Raw genomic sequence first — 20524 nt, 5'->3', positions numbered from 1 at the left:
AACTTCTTTCCCCATGCTAAAATCATAGCAGTAATGCAGTCTCGAGTGGCTTATTGCTTTTATAAAACGGCGGTCAACATAAAATACAATAAATACAACAATGTTTAATTCATAAATGTATTTATTGTGTACATGGGCGGATCTACCGGGGTGGCATAGAGTGGCACATGCCACCCTAAAAGAAAACCTTGCCACCCCTGCTGCAACCCCAGTTGGCAGCAACGAATTAAAAGAAAAGTTATGGCCAATTTGACATTTACGAGCGCGAATCTCCAATGTCCGACTGCAGTGAACGCTGCACGAGATAACGTCAGAGAGGCGCGGTGCATCAGAGCGGCGCGAAGCGTCAGATTGGCGCGAAGCGAGGGAGCCAGGAGTCACGAGGAAAGGAAACACGGGAGGAAAGAGGTAAAAACTGAGTAACTGTCTATCAAGAAATTAAATTATAATTAAAGCAAAGTGCTAGTATAGTTGTGATGCTGATTTTGAGATGATAAAAATCAGGTTGAAGAACGTTATTTCGCTAACTATACACAGACATCCCAAGTTGCAAAAACTAATTTCAGGGAGGTACCCCCGGATCTCGACCACGACCCCCCAAGCCCAAAAAAAACCTCTCGCACACATCAAAGTATATGGGTGATAACAGAACTTTTAGGAGCTGCTAACTGAGCTACTAAGCTAACTGTTCGCGTCACAAACACATTAATGTGTACTGCATAGTGCACTAGATTGTGTGAAAGATAATAGATTTATGTTCCCTACATAGTGCACTAGATTGTGTGAAAGATAATAGATTTATGTTTCCTACATAGTGCACTAGTTTGTATATCAGATCAGGGATTTATGTTCCCTACATAGTGCACTAGATAGTGTATTAGATAACGCATTTATGTTCACTACATAGTGCACTAAAAAAGTTTACCTAGATAATGATTTGTGTTCCTTACATAGTGCACTAGATAGTGTATTACATAATTAATTATGTTCCCTACATAGTGCACTAAATTGTATATCAGATAACGGATTTATGTTCCCTACTTAGTGCACTAGACAGTATATTAGACAATTGATTTATGTTCCCTACACAGTGCACTAGATTGTATATCAGATAACGGATTTAATACGCAATCGGGGAAAAAAGTTTGTGTCGCCTGCGTGCACGTGTGTGTGCGTGCTCTTGGCCACTCGTTCTGGATTCCGGGAGATTTTATCTGACTTGCGGGCATCAGGGAGCCGCTATGTATATACGGGAGACTCCCGGAACTTCCAGGAGACTTGGGATGTCTGTAAACATGTAATGTTAGCTAGGTCTGACGTTAGTTCTGTGTAAAGTAGGCTATAAAAGCTAATATTGATTCAACGTCTGTCAAGGAAAACATTGTAAAGTTACTTTGAATCTTACAGAAATGAAGAGGAAAGGTAGCATACATAGTTTTTTCTCACCAAAGAGAAAGGCAAGAGAAATAGAAAAAGAACAACTGAGCAAGGTAAACGGTGAATATGAGGTGGAAGGAGAAAGAGAAGAGAAGGATAAGGTGGAAGGAGAGATAAAAGAGGTGGAAGGAGAAAGAGAAGAGAAGGATAAGGTGGAAGGAGAGAGAGAAGGGCAACAGAAACGTGACAGAGATAGAATAGGCCAAGGCGACCAGGGACAGGAGGAGGTGGGAGAACACTACAGCAGTGAAGATATGGAGGAGGGAGAGCATCACCAAGATGAGGAGGGAGAAAGCGAGAGACAAGATAACATGCAGGGCTCAGACAGTGAAAGGGAAAGGAGAGTGCCTGAGCCATCACCAACGATCTCCAGTCGAGCTGGTCCACATGGTATGGAAATTGTTGCTGCATAGTTTACTAAGTTACATATGAATAAGAACAACAAATGACAAAAATGGACATTTTGCTGTAAGGTGTATTTAAGAGACATTTGCTTAGACTTCTTCAAATAAACGTAAATATTCATGTTTGCTTAAATATGAATAATTGGGGAAACTTGTAAGTGTGAAAGTGTGATGAGATGGGGACAGAGTTTTAATATTTTGTGTACAATGTATTTTAGATCTATTGCTAAGGTTAAATTCCAAAATTAAACAAATGAACCTAAAAATACTCTCCCAGGCTAAAATGTTAGTGTGTGCCAACACAGTCTGATGGTTATAACTAATCAATGACATTTCCAAATTGATTATGTTTTTACTAGTTGTTATATTGTATAGTTAGTTCAGATGTAATGCAGTTTGAATATTTCCTCCCCTCCATCTTCTAGACGTATCCAAGTCCAGGTGTGAGTTGCCAGTGCAGCCAATGCGAGAGAGTTTCCCTAAGACCCTCCAGGGAGGAGCCAGGAGAAGCTTCCGCAGCGACTGGTACAAATATCATCCCTGGTTAGAATACTCGCAATCGAAAGATGCAGCTTATTGTTTTGCTTGTAGGCATTTTTCCCTCCCCGATGCTCCAAGGACTGTTTTCACCTCATTCGAGGGTTATCGTAACTGGAAAAAAGCTACAATGAAAGACAGTGGTTTCTGTTCTCATGCCAGATCTGAAGGCCATGTAAATGCATTGTTTGCATGGACAGAGAACAAGAAATTTATGGATAGAAATACCTCAATGTTTGGACTAATGGATGAGCAAAATACTACATTAAAACATTAGCTGAAATTTTAGTTCTAACAGCCACAGAAAACATAGCACAGCGGGGTCACAGGGAGTCTCTCGACTCAGAAAAAAAGGGTGTTTTTCTGTCTATGTTAGACTTGCTGGGTAACCATAACCCCATCATTAAAAAAAGACTTGAACAACAAGTTAAAAATGCAAAATACACCAGTAAAACAATACAGAATGAAATACTTGAGTGCTTGGCTGCAATGGTCAAAGAGGAAATCATCCAGGAAGTTAAAACGAGCAAGCAGTTTTCAGTTATTGTTGATGGAACTAAAGATGTTAAGAAAAAAGAGCAAATATCATTTGTTCCGAGATATTTTTACAATGGTGTGGTTCATGAGAGCTTTCTGGAGTTTGAAGTGGCAGAACACCTGGATGCTGCCAGCTTAAGTGACAAGATTATATGCTTCCTTGAGAAGCATGGGCTGTACAAGAGTACAAGAAAAACCTTGTGGGCCAGGGCTATGATGGCTCGGCAGTGATGCGCGGGGCACATGCAGGTGTTCAAGCAAAAATAAAAGAAGTAGCCAAACATGCCTTCTATGTTCACTGTAGTGCACACTGCTTGAACTTATAGTAGACACTGTAAAAAGTGTGGCAGATGCAGGAAACTTCTTCTCATTATTGAAACGACTATGTATTCATGTCTGGGTCTTATGTACATAGCAAATGGCTGGAAGTGCAGCGGGAGATGTTTGATGGTGCACCAAGGGAACTCCAACAGCTAAGTGATACACGTTGGGCCTGTAGGCACATAGCATGTCGCAATGTTATGGACAGGTTGCCTGCAATAGTACAGGTGCTTGAAGAGATCGCATCTGAGAACCATCCACAAAGAGCTGTTGAAGCAAGAGGGATATTGGCTCAAATTGATCTGAATTTTGCTGGATCTCTTGTTCTGTTCAGAAAGGTCCTGAGTGACTCCAAATTTTTATCAGACATGCTCCAGTCTAAAACAGTGGACTATGCCAAGGCTGTTGAACTTATTGAAGCACTTAAAGAGACACTGGTCCAGTACCGTAGTCAAGCCTCTTTTGAGGAAATGTGGAGTGAAACACTAGATTTATGTCAGCGAAGTAACATTGATACAACTCAGCGAAAACCAAAGAGGCCAAGACAGACAACAAAGGTGCTTCAGGATACTGTCATCCACTCCACCTTGGGACAGCATGTAGTTCCAGATAGCAAACACACCTTTTGTGTCTCTGTGTACTATCCAGTTCTGGATAACATGATTGGAGAAATAGGAAGAAGATTTTCTAACACAAATTGTAAAATTATGCAGGGTGTCCAGGCACTAAATCCGTCAAGTCCAACTTTTTTGAGAGAGGAGGCTGTTCTGTTATTGGCTGAAGCTTATGATTCAAATATTGAGGATCTCAAACACGAGTTACATCAGACAAAAAGAGTTGTTTTTTATGAGTTGTTCAGGTTGTGTAAAATAGCAGTTGTTTTACCTGTGAGCAGTGCATCCTGTGAACAAAGTTTTTCATCTCTCAGGCTCATAAAGACTTATTTGCGGTCTACTATGACAGAAAAGAGACTATCAAGTTTGGCTGTACTCAGCATTGAATCAAAACGCACAAAAGCATTAGACCTAGATAAATTTGTTAAGCGTTTTGCTGAGCAACATGGAAATCACCGCATTCAGCTGTTATAGTGTTGTGGTTATTGTTGTTGTTTTTAATGTCTCTTTTGTATATACAGTATAAATCTGTTCAAGCTACTGAGGGACAAATGGGAAGAATGTGTGTTCTAAGTAAACAATAAAAGCGATGTCCAGTACCTTGTTTGAGTGCCATGACCCATTTATTTCCACAGTGTATTTATGCTCACCTTAGTACAGCTCAGTCCATAGATCTTCATGGGTAAGTTTTTTTTTTTGATAGTTACTTCTTGTACAAATGCTGCCTGCAACGCTGCCACTCTGACCCTTTTGTAGTGTGTACATCAGGGGTCATCAAACTACGGCCCGCGGGCCGTATACGGCCCGATGCTTTCATTTGACTGACCCCTTTAACCACAGTAGCAATACATGTTGTCTGGCCCCTGTTCATCTTTAAACTCACAGTATTATAGCGGAAAAAAAATAACAGAAAAAACAAAAATCGGCCACCTGGAGTCTCTGTAGATTATACGGCAGCGATTCAACGGGTGGCGCTCCAAGCATGGTGGGTTCGGCGAGAGGAGTGATTGTGCGTATCAATAGAGTGATACAATAAAATAGTGACTGACCACAGCCACTGCACTGTGTTGCAAAGCAGTTAAATGGAATTTCATTATGAAAATCGTTGTGTCCTGTGTTGATTTCATTAAAACTAATGCTCTTAACTACATGCAGATTCAGGAATTATTGTCCTGTTTGGACGCGAACAATTTTACTTGGTATACGACCTTTGTTTGGAATACGACTCGCGTGCTAGAACTTGTACGGGTCAAAATGAGTCACGACACCGCGCGCTACTCTTGTTTACCTCTCGCGAGACAAAGCCACGAGCGTTAACGGTGTGCCGTATTGCTAGGCAACATGAGGGCGAACATAACATTCGCAAACTATTACACTATTTCTTGGACGAAACACCCGCTTAATGATCAGGATTACTGTTTATATTAATCTGGACATTTCCATGTATAGTACATGACTTAAAATAGTGTTCAACCAAGTTTGTACTTTTTCTTTTCAGTGGCGTATTAACACTAGCTTGACTGAAAATCTGAGATCCTGAGGACAAACGCCCCCCTTCTACATAACCATTAGAGCACTATCAGTCCTCTTTTGTCATGCATATGCATGCAGATAACACACTATTCAACCCACCCCCAACTAATCTATGATTCTGTCTCTTGCTAGCCAGCATGGTCAAACAAAGGTTTGTACCACCGTTTACAAATAGTTTTATATATAGTAGTTTTCAAATAGTATTCATATATACATACATGTATGTATGTACAGTGTATCACAAAAGTGAGTACACCCCTCACATTTCTGCAAATATTTTATTATATCTTTTCATGGGACAACACTATAGAAATAAAACTTGGATATAACTTAGAGTAGTCAGTGTACAACTTGTATAGCAGTGTAGATTTACTGTCTTCTGAAAATAACTCAACACACAGCCATTAATGTCTAAATGGCTGGCAACATAAGTGAGTACACCCCACAGTGAACATGTCCAAATTGTGCCCAAAGTGCCCAAAAAAAAATATTTTGTGTGACCACCATATTATCCAGCACTGCCTTAACCCTCCTGGGCATGGAATTCACCAGAGCTGCACAGGTTGCTACTGGAATCCTCTTCCACTCCTCCATGATGACATCACGGAGCTGGTGGATGTTAGACACCTTGAACTCCTCCACCTTACACTTGAGGATGCGCCACAGGTGCTCAATTGGGTTTAGTCCATCACCTTTACCTTCAGCTTCTTCAGCAAGGCAGTTGTCATCTTGGAGGTTGTGTTTGGGGTCGTTATCCTGTTGGAAAACTGCCATGAGGCCCAGTTTTCGAAGGGAGGGGATCATGCTCTGTTTCAGAATGTCACAGTACATGTTGGAATTCATGTTTCCCTCAATGAACTGCAGCTCCCCAGTGCCAGCAACACTCATGCAGCCCAAGACCATGATGCTACCACCACCATGCTTGACTGTAGGCAAGATACAGTTGTCTTGGTACTTCTCACCAGGGCGCCGCCACACATGCTGGACACCATCTGAGCCAAACAAGTTTATCTTGGTCTCGTCAGACCACAGGGCATGCCAGTAATCCATGTTCTTGGACTGCTTGTCTTCAGCAAACTGTTTGCGGGCTTTCTTGTGCGTCAGCTTCCTTCTGGGATGACGACCATGCAGACCGAGTTGATGCAGTGTGCGGCGTATGGTCTGAGCACTGACAGGCTGACCTCCCACGTCTTCAACCTCTGCAGCAATGCTGGCAGCACTCATGTGTCTATTTTTTAAAGCCAACCTCTGGATATGACGCCGAACACGTGGACTCAACTTCTTTGGTCGACCCTGGCGAAGCCTGTTCCGAGTGGAACCTGTCCTGGAAAACCGCTGTATGACCTTGGCCACCATGCTGTAGCTCAGTTTCAGGGTGTTAGCAATCTTCTTATAGCCTAGGCCATCTTTGTGGAGAACAACAATTCTATTTCTCACATCCTCAGAGAGTTCTTTGCCATGAGGTGCCATGTTGAATATCCAGTGGCCAGTATGAGAGAATTGTACCCAAAACACCAAATTTAACAGCCCTGCTCCCCATTTACACCTGGGACCTTGACACATGACACCAGGGAGGGACAACGACACATTTGGGCACAATTTGGACATGTTCACTGTGGGGTGTACTCACTTATGTTGCCAGCTATTTAGACATTAATGGCTGTGTGTTGAGTTATTTTCAGAAGACAGTAAATCTACACTGCTATACAAGCTGTACACTGACTACTCTAAGTTATATCCAAGTTTCATGTCTATAGTGTTGTCCCATGAAAAGATATAATGAAATATTTGCAGAAATGTGAGGGGTGTACTCACTTTTGTGATACACTGTATGTATGTATGTATGTACAGTGTATCACAAAAGTGAGTACACCCCTCACATTTCTGCAGATATTTAAGTATATCTTTTCATGGGACAACACTGACAAAATGACACTTTGACACAATGAAAAGTAGTCTGTGTGCAGCTTATATAACAGTGTAAATGCATTCTTCCCTCAAAATAACTCAATATACAGCCATTAATGTCTAAACCACCGGCAACAAAAGTGAGTACACCCCTTAGTGAAAGTTCCTGAAGTGTCAATATTTTGTGTGGCCACCATTATTTCCCAGAACTGCCTTAACTCTCCTGGGCATGGAGTTTACCAGAGCTTCACAGGTTGCCACTGGAATGCTTTTCCACTCCTCCATGATGACATCACGGAGCTGGCGGATATTCGAGACTTTGCGCTCCTCCACCTTCCGCTTGAGGATGCCCCAAAGATGTTCTATTGGGTTTAGGTCTGGAGACATGCTTGGCCAGTCCATCACCTTTACCCTCAGCCTCTTCAATAAAGCAGTGGTCATCTTAGAGGTGTGTTTGGGGTCATTATCATGCTGGAACACTGCCCTGCGACCCAGTTTCTGGAGGGAGGGGATCATGCTCTGCTTCAGTATTTCACAGTACATATTGGAGTTCATGTGTCCCTCAATGAAATGTAACTCCCCAACACCTGCTGCACTCATGCAGCCCCAGACCATGGCATTCCCACCACCATGCTTGACTGTAGGCATGACACACTTATCTTTGTACTCCTCACCTGATTGCCGCCACACATGCTTGAGACCATCTGAACCAAACAAATTAATCTTGGTCTCATCAGACCATAGGACATGGTTCCAGTAATCCATGTCCTTTGTTGACATGTCTTCAGCAAACTGTTTGCGGGCTTTCTTGTGTAGAGACTTCAGAAGAGGCTTCCTTCTGGGGTGACAGCCATGCAGACCAATTTGATGTAGTGTGCGGCGTATGGTCTGAGCACTGACAGGCTGACCCCCCACCTTTTCAATCTCTGCAGCAATGCTGACAGCACTCCTGCGCCTATCTTTCAAAGACAGCAGTTGGATGTGACGCTGAGCACGTGCACTCAGTTTCAGGGTGTTGGCAATCTTCTTGTAGCCTTGGCCATCTTCATGTAGCGCAACAATTCGTCTTTTAAGATCCTCAGAGAGTTCTTTGCCATGAGGTGCCATGTTGGAACTTTCAGTGACCAGTATGAGAGAGTGTGAGAGCTGTACTACTAAATTGAACACAATGCACACCTGAGACCTAGTAACACTAACGAGTCACATGGCATTTTGGAGGGAAAATGACAAGCAGTGCTCAATTTGGACATTTAGGGGTGTAGTCTCTTAGGGGTGTACTCACTTTTGTTGCCGGTGGTTTAGACATTAATGGCTGTATATTGAGTTATTTTGAGGGAAGAATACATTTACACTGTTATATAAGCTGCACACAGACTACTTTTCATTGTGTCAAAGTGTCATTTTGTCAGTGTTGTCCCATGAAAAGGTATACTTAAATATCTGCAGAAATGTGAGGGGTGTACTCACTTTTGTGATACACTGTATGTATGTATGTATGTATGTATGTATGTATGTATGTATGTACTGTATATACACACACACACACACACACACATATACTGTATATATACAGTATATATTTTTTATTTTTTATTATTTTTTTTCTTCTTCTCTCGCTCTCGTGGAAGATGGACGCACTTTTCCCTCTTCCTCCCTTATCTTCCCTGCTTGGCTTCTCCTGTATCGTATTGTCTCGTCTACTCTACTCTACAGAGATTTTCTTAGCACAGCTCCTCAAAGAACAAATTATGGAATTGGTTAAATGGTCTCTGAATGCTATTGACACCATCTTCTCATCGAGAAGTTCGGGTTCGGGGGAACCCACATGCCCCGACGGAATGCAGATGGCAGGATACGCGATGGACTCGTGGGAGAAGTGGAGGGTCGTGTGCCTGGCACCTCTTTCGTTGGAGGACGTAGAGGATGTTTATCTATTCGGAACTTTGATTGTGGGGTTTTTTGCTGATTGGATTAGGCTTTTGCCCTGCTGTATCGGGAAATTAAAAGAGTTGGGTCAGTTGTCAAAGGTCCCCAGAAACTGCCCAATTTGATTTGATTGATATGGTGGGCAGAGCCGTTGGAACTCAGACTGTGAATATACTGTATATTGAAATATGGATTCCATCGTGGAGAAACTAACGGCTTTGCGAAATGAGATGAACCAGAGACGCATTCATTCATTCTGAGAGTTAAATTTTTAGTGCTCAGACAAAACAACAAGTCATTTCTGCTCTTGGCTCCCCTGTTATCAGCAACAGCCTCGCTGATAAGTAAATTCCTCCAGAGAATCTGCTGCGACGTGCCTACCCCCCCTTCACTGACTGTTTTTTTGCTGGGCAGTAAGAGCTGTAAACAGCCATGTTATCGCGAACTTTGTACAGACTTTTTCTTGCTGCAGGAATGGAAGACTGACAGACTCTTTCCCAATCCCAACCAACGTCTCCACTCTTAGCTTAATCCCACCAATACGGCAGGACGAGCGGCAGCGCGCGCCGACATATGGCTGCGAATCGCTGGTTGGCTGCTTGTCATAGTTGGTTACTTTTTCCTATCCCCACATCCCTAACCCGTGGCTCGTTGTGTGACTATGTTATGTTCTTATGTTTACATGTGCTTGTGTGCTGTTAGGGGCTTTTTTTTCGTGTTACCATATTGTGCTCCTCAGGGAGCACAATCTGGTTGCTGGTTTTTTTATCTCCTACTCTCTCCCAATGTGTTATCTATCATTTCTTGTCTAACTATGTAAATTTCCCCATTGTGGGACTAATAAAGGATTATCTTATCTTATTCTTATTCTTATATATATATATATACAGTATATATATATGGGCCATTCCACCGAATGGGTGCCATTTGCTTGTTGTAACTGTTTTAAATTAAACTTAATTTTGTATCTTTTTTCAACTCTGAATGTAATAACACATATATTGAACTATTCAAAACATGTATTGGTCAATCTCAGGCAGCTTTATTTAATTTTTTACAAGGTTTCTAAGTCGAAGATGGTTACATTTTTTTCAGTCCTGTTACCAAAACTCATGTGACATTTAAAAAAGCATGTTTAAAAGCATGTCAACTAATTCCTTTGATTTTCCCTCAAGAAAGTGTTTATTTTAAAGAAATAGTTGAATACATGTTCAAATAATTGATACTTTTAACTAAAAAATCACTACATATGCATGCACGTTGTACTTTTCTAAAAGATGCAAAGCCATTTTTATCTTTTCAAGAAGACCCTAACCTGAAATTGATCAAATTTTTTATCATGTAATTTATTAAACAAATGGATAAATGATGGACCAAACATAGTTGGAAAAAAAGTCCTGTTACTCTTTATATGAGTAACAGGACTGAAAGTAACATATAAAGTAAAATATAGCTACACTCTAAAAAGTAATTCAGATGGCCTTTAACCAGTACTTAAATATATGCACTGCTGTATGCCAAAAAATCAAGTTACATTATATTACACAATTTTTTACTTGCAGTTGTTATTTCATTGAGTTCTGATAACGCACAAATTACAAGTGTTGTTTCAACACACTATAATGAATCACCTGAACTTAAGATATTGGGTTGAACAATAAAGAACAAAATTTAGCTTCTAGCAACTTAAAATACATACACTGTAGGACTTAATTTTCTCAGTAGTTTAAATTCGCCCCGCCCACACGAACAGAAACGGTCTGTGTTTTCAAGGCGCCCTTTCTTCACTGTGGAGTGAGTCTTTCACAAGCAAGGTGAGCATTCTAACTGTTACAAACAATTTTTGACCTATATATCTACAGATTTCACTTTTGTGATTTGAATAATTTGCCCGCTTTGCAGTTGAAGGTCGGCAGGCACAAACTACAAGAGCGAGAGAGCGGGAAAGAGAGAGTTTGAGTGCTATGCAAATTAGCTAGCTAGCTTTTCTTCAGAGTGGCATGGACCAACACACGATTTGGTGATATATACTGAGTAAAACTTGACTTTTTCATGGATTAAAATATTTCCAGTGACATAAAATTTCCCTGGTGAGCTATTAAAAACTTATTTTTTGTCTAGTCTATTTTACAATGTTTGTGTAGCAAAAGTAGCCAACAACTATGCTAAGGTTGGCTAGCTAATTATTACGTGTTTGCGTTCTAGGTAAAAATAAACTAAACAATAAACATTACTCATTTGTTTAATTCATATAATTTTTAAAATACTGATTTTACAGACTGATATGTGGAATTTGTTTTTTCATAGTTTTTATTGTTGTCCACTAATGGGATTTGTTAAAAGTAGATGTGTTCTGTAATAAATTATTTTTTGGTAATAATTCATGTTTCCTTGTTCTTGTATCATTGTTTAAATTGTTTTACATTCAGCAAATTCAGTGCAATGCTAACAAACATTTAAATTAATGTTTAGAGATATTAGGCTACAGGATGTTGGATCAACGTAATTCTACGAGCAGTTGGCATAACTCAAAAAGACTAATGCAAAATGTTGCCTTGATTTTTTCTGTTGACCCAATGTTATATTTAGTATTAAAACTTTTAAGTTAAATGAATATTAAATAAAACATTGGGTCAACAAAAAAAATCAAGGCAACATTTTGCATTAGTCTTTTTGAGTTATGCCAACTGCTTGTAGAATTACGTTGATCCAACACAATATTTTAGGTTTTCATAATTCAGTAAAAAGCATTTTTAATTAACACTAACTTAAAAATATCTGTTCATGTTGACAGTTATTAAGTTTGTGTAATTTAAAATATTGTGTTGGGTCAACGTAATTCTAGAAGTTGGCATAACTCAAAAAGACTAATGCAAAACGTTGCCTTAATTTTTTTTGTTGACCCAATGTTTTATTTTTTAGAGTGTACATGGCGGCTATGCTAATAACACGAGGACACTAAGCACATTTTAGTGATTTTCCTAAAATTGTATTTTAAAAATAAACAAATAACATCTAGGAATTAATTAAGGGAGAGATCGTTGAGATTTACCTCCTCAGTCATACTTACAAAATGATCAAATATACAGAAAAAAAAAGGAGGGAACTTACTTTTGGTCTTCCCATGGCCTTCAGAAGATCCAACTGATGCAACTTCCTGTTGAACATGTGACTTGTGTAATGTTCCAAATTTTTCAGATGGGGTAATGTGTTATGGTAACAGGACTGAGTGAAAACCTAGGGACACAACTAAAATGTGTATTTTAACTTAAATATTATGGATTTTTTATGAAAAAAATATTTGTAATGCATAGATGGGATTTGGAGTCACACAACAATGCAAAAAAAATTACATCTCCGAAGGATTTTAATCATTATATTTTATGGTAAATTGTATAGTTAGAGAGCGGGGACAGGTAACAAATGCTATTTTTTCAGTGTTATAGGTAGTTTTTATTAATGTTTTTAATTGTATATCTTAAAATTGCAATTAGGTCAATGTATAAGACACTATGCTTAATAATAAAATTTATTTTACAGTTATTTTTTTGTGCACATTTATACATGTAATGTCCAGGGGACGGAAATGGCGCCGATTCGGCGGAATATATCATATATATATATATATATACATATACATATATATGAATATACATATATGAATTATATGTATATATATTATAGAACTACAAAGCGGAATGATGTGGAATGATGTGAGGTGGTGACAGGTGCGCATATATCGGTGATTTAACAGCGGCTTCAAACGCGGCTCAGCCAATCAGATTTTAGGACCGGAACTATCCGTTTTATACATTATTTTATACAACCCCATCAACGTATAATATGCCAATAACAATAGGATTTTTTTTCATGGGACCGAAATAATCATTTTCCCTTTATTTCTAATGGGAAGAATTTGTTTTGGTATACGTCCTGTTTGGTATGAATCCAAGGATCTGGAACGGATTAAGGACGTATACCGAGGTACCACTGTACCTGTGAGCACACTTTATCGAAGTTTAAACACCTTAAATCTCCAACTAGATTCAGACTCACTCATCAACACTTATTACCTATTATGACTGGCAGTAACAAATATGGAACCTGATGCTTACTGTCTCGTCAGGCAAAAGCAGACTCACAGTTCACACTGATTTTTGGGGAAACACTGTATGAGTTGGGATAATGGAAATGTATAGAAATGATTAAAATAAATAAAATGTCTGCATTATCATTATGAAGTAAAATTATACTACAGTTATACACAGCAGACAATACATCCAGTATACATAGTAAATAGCTTTTTTTGGGGTGTGTTTACTATTTCATCTGCGGTCCGGCCCCCCGAAACACTGAAGAACAGTAATCCGGCCCTTAAATTAAAAAGTTTGAGGACCCCTGGTGTACAGGGATGGACTGGCCATCGGGAGGGTCGGGAGTTTTCCCGGTGGGCCGCTCTGTATGTGGGCCGCTGAGAGGGAGTGAAAAATAAATTCTGTTTTGATATTCCTGAATAATAATCCTGAAGTGTGCATTAGCCCACCACAGTATCCTCACTGCATGTCCATTGGCCAATCACAGAAATGTCCCTCCCCCAGGATAAACCGCAATCACAAGCACCGGTACAAAAGCCATGAATGAGTGCGAGATGGAGAAAGGGTCGAAAAAGCGTAAAGGAGGTGCAGAAAAATCCCGTGATTAAAAAACAGAAAAAGCTGCAAGCAGATGCAGAAAAGTGCAGGAAACTGGACAACCTGTTTGGCAGTGTGGAACTACAGCATAGCCAAAGAGCAGAAAAGGAAAAGTTAGTGTTCAGTGACTCTGCTTCGTTAGTAAAGCCGTTTAAGAAGAGACTGTGGGCCCATCTCAAATGTCGCCTATGCCCTACTTAGGGTACTTCCTAACAGTACAAAACATTTCTTTTAACAGTCGCTGAATGATTAATAAGTAGTTATCTAAGCTACTGTTGGATATCAGGGGCTTTAAACCAGCCGTTTTAAGGACGATTCTTGTGAAAGTTCTATGATATCATGTCCAACATAGTGCACTACATAGGGCGGTGGATATAATTTGAGATGGTACCATTAGTCTCTGCTCCTCAGAAAAAATAAACACTATCTTGTCCTCTATAATACAGAAAAGGAAAATGCAGGTGTTCAGGACATTTTTTTGAGTGATTATGTGCATAGCTCACATGGTTAATTTCCCTTGTCAACATATAAAGTATTTATTTCTTTGCTCATCGGAGCAATGCACTAATTTGGAACAAACGTGAATCACGTGTAAATAAAAGTGTAAAAAAAGCATATTTACCAGTGTTAAAGGTTTAATGAAAGAAAGGTTTAATTTTATTTCTTGCGGTTTAATGAGACAGGATGGGGAAATCCAATAGAACCATTTAAGAAATTGTAAATTTTATGTGTGTGATAGATGGATAGAACTATTAATCCCAAAAGAAAGTGTTGGAAATATATATATTTGTTTGTAGTTATTTTTTTATTATTTTAATTTTTAATATAGTGAGTTATTAACTTTAGTGGTAAGATAGATGAAAACTATTAATATCAATCATCTAACATTTGATTAGGGGGTGATATGTGTGGCGCAATGTGCTTGTAGTGGGCTGGTCAAGAAAAAAGTCCAGGGCTGAATTTTGTTCCCAGTCCAGCCCTGCTGGTGTATATACTATTTCTCATCAAACTGTGATAACTGTGATTAAATTCAGTATAAATGCCATATGTTGCCACCCCTCAAAAATTCCTGCCCCCCTCTCGCCACCCCATAAATATTTTTCTAGATCCGCCCCTGACTGTGTATAAACTTACAATAAAGCGTTCTTCCCCGACGCCAGGTAGTTCGATTAACAGTGTTGCTAGGCAACATGAGGGCGAAAATAACATTAACTTTTTCTTTTCAGTGGCGTATTAATATAGAATGATGTGAGGTGGTCCTAGGTGTGCGTTTATCGGGGATTTTACAACGGCTTTGAACGCGGCTCAGCCAATCAGATTTTAGGACCGGAACTATCCGTTTTATAAATCGGCATTTCAGAACAGAACTCCGCATCCAACCTCACCAAACACACTGATGTAAGTTAAAAATGATTAACAAAGTAAAGCCGCAGCATCATTGTTTTTATTTCTTATAATTAGCATTAAGATAGTTAAGATATCTAGCTACTATTTTCGATTACATTCGAACCACAGATATAACGTTTCACTAAATTTTCTTGGAATTAATTTAGTGCAAAAACTCACATGCCGACAAATATCTCTTCAGCTAACTTCTGTATTACACCGGCAGAAAAAAGATTCATGGTGTTGAGGAAAATGCACGTCTTTAACCCTTTAATTGTCTCTAAAAAAATATTTATTTGCTTTTCCTAATTTTTTACTTATCCCACTTTTCATTGATGATTTTTCAGCTGCTGGCTTCAAGTTGACATATAAGTTATAAGTGGTGTTTTTTTCTTAATAACAGTGTCATCTACCGGTATGTTTGAGTTTAACATGTCAACCAGGGAATAGATACGGCCCAAACAAGACTATTTAAATACAGCTTATTTTTACTCAAGTACAGGTCCTTCTCAAAAAATTAGCATATTGTGATAAAGTTCATTATTTTCCATAATGTAATGATAAAAATTAAACTTTCATATATTTTAGATTCATTGCACACCAACTGAAATATTTCAGGTCTTTTATTGTTTTAATACTGATGATTTTGGCATACAGCTCATGAAAACCCAAAATTCCTATCTCAAAAAATTAGCATATCATGAAAAGGTTCTCTAAACGAGCTATTAACCTAATCATCTGAATCAACGAATTAACTCTAAACACCTGCAAAAGATTCCTGAGGCTTTTAAAAACTCCCAGCCTGGTTCATTACTCAAAACTGCAATCATGGGTAAGACTGCCGACCTGACTGCTGTCCAGAAGGCTATCATTGACACCCTCAAGCAAGAGGGTAAGACACAGAAAGAAATTTCTGAACGAATAGGCTGTTCCCAGAGTGCTGTATCAAGGCACCTCAGTGGGAAGTCTGTGGGAAGGAAAAAGTGTGGCAGAAAACGCTGCACAACGAGAAGAGGTGACCGGACCCTGAGGAAGATTGTGGAGAAGGGCCGATTCCAGACCTTGGGGGACCTGCGGAAGCAGTGGACTGAGTCTGGAGTAGAAACATCCAGAGCCACCGTGCACAGGCGTGTGCAGGAAATGGGCTACAGGTGCCGCATTCCCCAGGTCAAGCCACTTTTGAACCAGAAACAGCGGCAGAAGCGCCTGACCTGGGCTACAGAGAAGCAGCACTGGACTGTTGCTCAGTGGTCCAAAGTACTGTTTTCGGAAATCAAGGTGCCAGAGTCTGGAGGAAGACTGGGGAGAAGGAAATGCCAAAATGCCTGAAGTCCAGTGTCAAGTACCCACAGTCAGTGATGGTCTGGGGTGCCATGTCAGCTGCTGGTGTTGGTCCACTGTGTTTTATCAAGGGCAGGGTCAATGCAGCTAGCTATCAGGAGATTTTGGAGCACTTCATGCTTCCATCTGCTGAAAAGCTTTATGGAGATGAAGATTTCATTTTTCAGCACGACCTGGCACCTGCTTACAGTGCCAAAACCACTGGTGAATGGTTTACTGACCATGGTATTACTGTGCTCAATTGGCCTGCCAACTCTCCTGACCTGAACCCCATAGAGAATCTGTGGGATATTGTGAAGAGAAAGTTGAGAGACACAAGACCCAACACTCTGGATGAGCTTAAGGCCGCTATCGAAGCATCCTGGGCCTCCATAACACCTCAGCAGTGCCACAGGCTGATTGCCTCCATGCCACGCCGCATTGAAGCAGTCATTTCTGCAAAAGGATTCCCGACCAAGTATTGAGTGCATAACTGAACATAATTATTTGAAGGTTGACTTTTTTTGTATTAAAAACACTTTTCTTTTATTGGTCGGATGAAATATGCTAATTTTTTGAGATAGGAATTTTGGGTTTTCATGAGCTGTATGCCAAAATCATCAGTATTAAAACAATAAAAGACCTGAAATATTTCAGTTGGTGTGCAATGAATCTAAAATATATGAAAGTTTAATTTTTATCATTACATTATGGAAAATAATGAACTTTATCACAATATGCTAATTTTTTGAGAAGGGTCTGTATGTATGTAGACTCAAAGTAATGGTTGAGCTGACCATTAAAGGGCTAAAAATGTCACACGTTTTGTTAAACTCTCCTGAGTTTTGCTTCAAATTAATTCTGCCAAAATTCAGTGGTTATATATCTACGTCTATGACTTGAATGTTTAGCCAAATCAGAACAAAATTGGGACAGTATACACTGTAAAAAGTGTACTCTAGTAGTAGTTGAATTAATGTAGAATTTTGAATTAGTCTAATTCAGCTTTTTGCTTTACTGATAGCAGTGTAATTTTGTGGATTAAATCAACTTAAAAAATACACTTTGTTCCTCTAACTCGCTTTTCTAGTTCCATTAAAAGCACTTCAATTAAGTTTCCCTTGTGCGTCTGACGTCATGCCGTCAATGCGTGTACGTGAACGTTCTTTCCAGAGTTTTCCACCTACAGTCCAGCAGCCGTTTTCTCTTGCTTCTCAGAAAAAGGTAAGTCTAATACTAGCTATAAAAATATATTTTTTTGTTAAATAGTGTGTTAGATGTTAGATATAAAAGTATACACGTGGATTGGGTATTAATGTTTTAGACCAGCTATCCCGTAGTCATTAATCATCGATTAAATTTTGCTGTTTTGTGAAACAATCTGCTGTAGCCAATTGATAGTTGTTCAGTAGCTGTTAAAATAGTTATTAACCAACTGTTAACCAAGTTATTCCGTTATTATTAACAGTTTTTACTTTAGTTCTATAGCGAATATACGGGAGGGACTCTCCTTGTTTAATCCCATTACTAAAAGCGGTGTATTTATATTGAGGTGAGTAAGTTTTACATTAGCTTGCCGCCACTTTAGTTCGGGAGTCCGCGCGCGCAATTTTGTTTGCACCACTTTCAGTTTGGGTGGTGGATCATTCTCAGCACTTTAGGGACCTTAATGTGGTGGTGTGTTTTAGTGTGTTGAGCTGGTATGATTGGATCAGAAACTAATGTTTCTGATCCAATCATACCAGCTCAACACACTAAAACACTAAAGCACTAATGTGCTGCTGGAGTTTTTAAACCCCTCAGTTTCACTGCTGAACTGAGAATTTGTCTACCAACCAAAAATATCTTTTCAACAGCATCCTGTGATAAATAATGATGTGCTTGAGGATGACTAACACAAACTGTGCAGCAACAGATTAGCTACTGTCTCTGACTTTACATCTTCAAGGTGGACCAACTAGGAAGGAGTATAACAGGGTGGATAGTGAGTGGACACAGTATTTAAAAACTCCAGCAGCGCTGCTGTGTCTGATCCACTCATACCAGCACAGCACACACTAACACACCACCACCATGTCAGTGTCACTGCAGTGCTGAGAAAGGGGTCCTGACCATTGAAGAATAGGGTGAAATGGTGTTAAAGTATGCAGAGAAAGAGACACTACAGTCTGATATTGTTTAGCCTATGAGCTATTTTGGTGATTAGCGTGCTAGTGAACTTGTTCATAAAGTTACATTAAATTTCTGTACCCCACTTAGCCACCGTGCTGCCACCAAGAATTTACTGTGTTGTTAATATGCTTGTTGTAGGTTACATCTGTTAATTACAAATTAGAGCTGGACCCATTTTGTTTGAGCAGCATACAACGCTACAAATAATTGCTGCTGATTTGAAATAAAGCACTTGAACTCACAAAATGGTATTCGGGACAGTCCTACCATAAATATTAATTTATGCAGGTAACATCACTGATGACAATTTAAGAGAAATGCCATAGCATGTATAATCTTTACATATAATGCATTTGGGTGGCACGGTGGCTAAGTGGGCAGCACTGTCGCCTCACAGCAAGAAAATCCTGGGTTTGATTTCCAGGTGAAGCGGTCCGTTTCCTTTCTGTGTGGAGTTTGCATGTTCTCCCCGTGTCTGCGTGGGTTTCCTCCCACAGTACAAAGACGTGCAAGTGAGGTAAATTAAAGATACAAAATTGTCCATAACTGTTCCATAGAACCTTGTGAACTGATGAATCTTGTGTAATGAGTAACTACAGTTCCTGTCATGAATGTAACCAAAGTGCACTTGTTGACAACTTGTTAAATTTATAGTTAAACAAATCTGCATTTTTGGTCCTAATAACTGTTATGCATTTTATACACATTTGTCTTAGGAGTAAAGGACACAAATGATGCATCATTTTATTCAATTTATGCATATGTGTTGGTCAAAAAGCCATGTTGGTGACTTATGAAGTCTATATATATAAAGAATGCTGAATAAAGTTTAAAAAATGCATTACATTCATGTGTTTTTGTTTCTTTAGCCAACTTAAAACAGTATTTTAATTACATGTACCAAACTAAAATGACACTACGGTTAGTACAAAAGTTTACCTAAAACCATACTAGTACATTGGTAAGGAGTAGCATTTCACTTTTAAGTAAAATAAATAATTGAGTTGAAAAATTGTAAAACTTTTTGACTTAAGTTCAGGTTGACTTAATTTAAGTTGTATTAATGCAAACTTAAATTGAAAACAATAAAAAAATTACATTGATCTGACTTAAAAAAAATTGTGTTAATCTAACTTTCAAACTTAATTAAGTAAAACTTAATTCATTTATGTGGTACCAATTGAAGTAATTTTTTTAAGTTGGTCCAACAATTCTCTTTTTACAGTGTAGAAAATGCAAATAAAAAAGACAGTGTTTCTTACACTTACATTGACTCTTATTCCATCTTATATGAACCCAATATATTTCATGTTTTGTCTGGTCAACTTCATTACTGATCAGCCATAACATTAAAACCACCTCCTTGTTATACTCTCACTGTCCATTTTATCAGCTCCACTTATTATACAGAAGCACTTTGTAGATCTACAGTACAGTTACTTACTGTACACTGTAAAAAATGATGTGTTAAAATTACTTAAAAAAATTAAGGCAATAGTTTGCATGGATCTTTTTGAGTTGAATTAACTTGGTTCTATTAAGTAAATGGAACCTATCTAAGCCACTTAAAATATACTTAAATAAATTATCACAGTATAACTAAAATCACTATGTTGAGTCAACTTAAATATTTTGAGTTGGGGGGGGTTAAGTTGAATCTACTCAGGTTCTGTAATAAATACAACTAAATAAAGTCAAAATGAAGGACTACAAATTCAAGTTGTACCATCTCATTTTT

At 38.9% G+C, this 20524-nt stretch overlaps 1 long non-coding RNA gene across 1 annotated transcript; it reads left to right on the top strand.

Moving 5' to 3' along the window:
* Window positions 1-17778: 17778 nt before the first annotated feature.
* On the top strand, window positions 17779-19600 carry LOC134316420 (uncharacterized). Its single transcript, XR_010013095.1, has 3 exons — window positions 17779-17838; window positions 19211-19303; window positions 19503-19600. It is a non-coding gene; the product is annotated as an uncharacterized LOC134316420 (long non-coding RNA).
* The last annotated feature ends 924 nt before the right edge of the window (window positions 19601-20524 follow it).

Source organism: Trichomycterus rosablanca, chromosome 6, assembly GCF_030014385.1.
Source record: "Trichomycterus rosablanca isolate fTriRos1 chromosome 6, fTriRos1.hap1, whole genome shotgun sequence".
In the NCBI taxonomy this organism is placed as follows: domain Eukaryota; kingdom Metazoa; phylum Chordata; class Actinopteri; order Siluriformes; family Trichomycteridae; genus Trichomycterus; species Trichomycterus rosablanca.
This window is presented reverse-complemented; position numbering and strand designations above follow the sequence as displayed.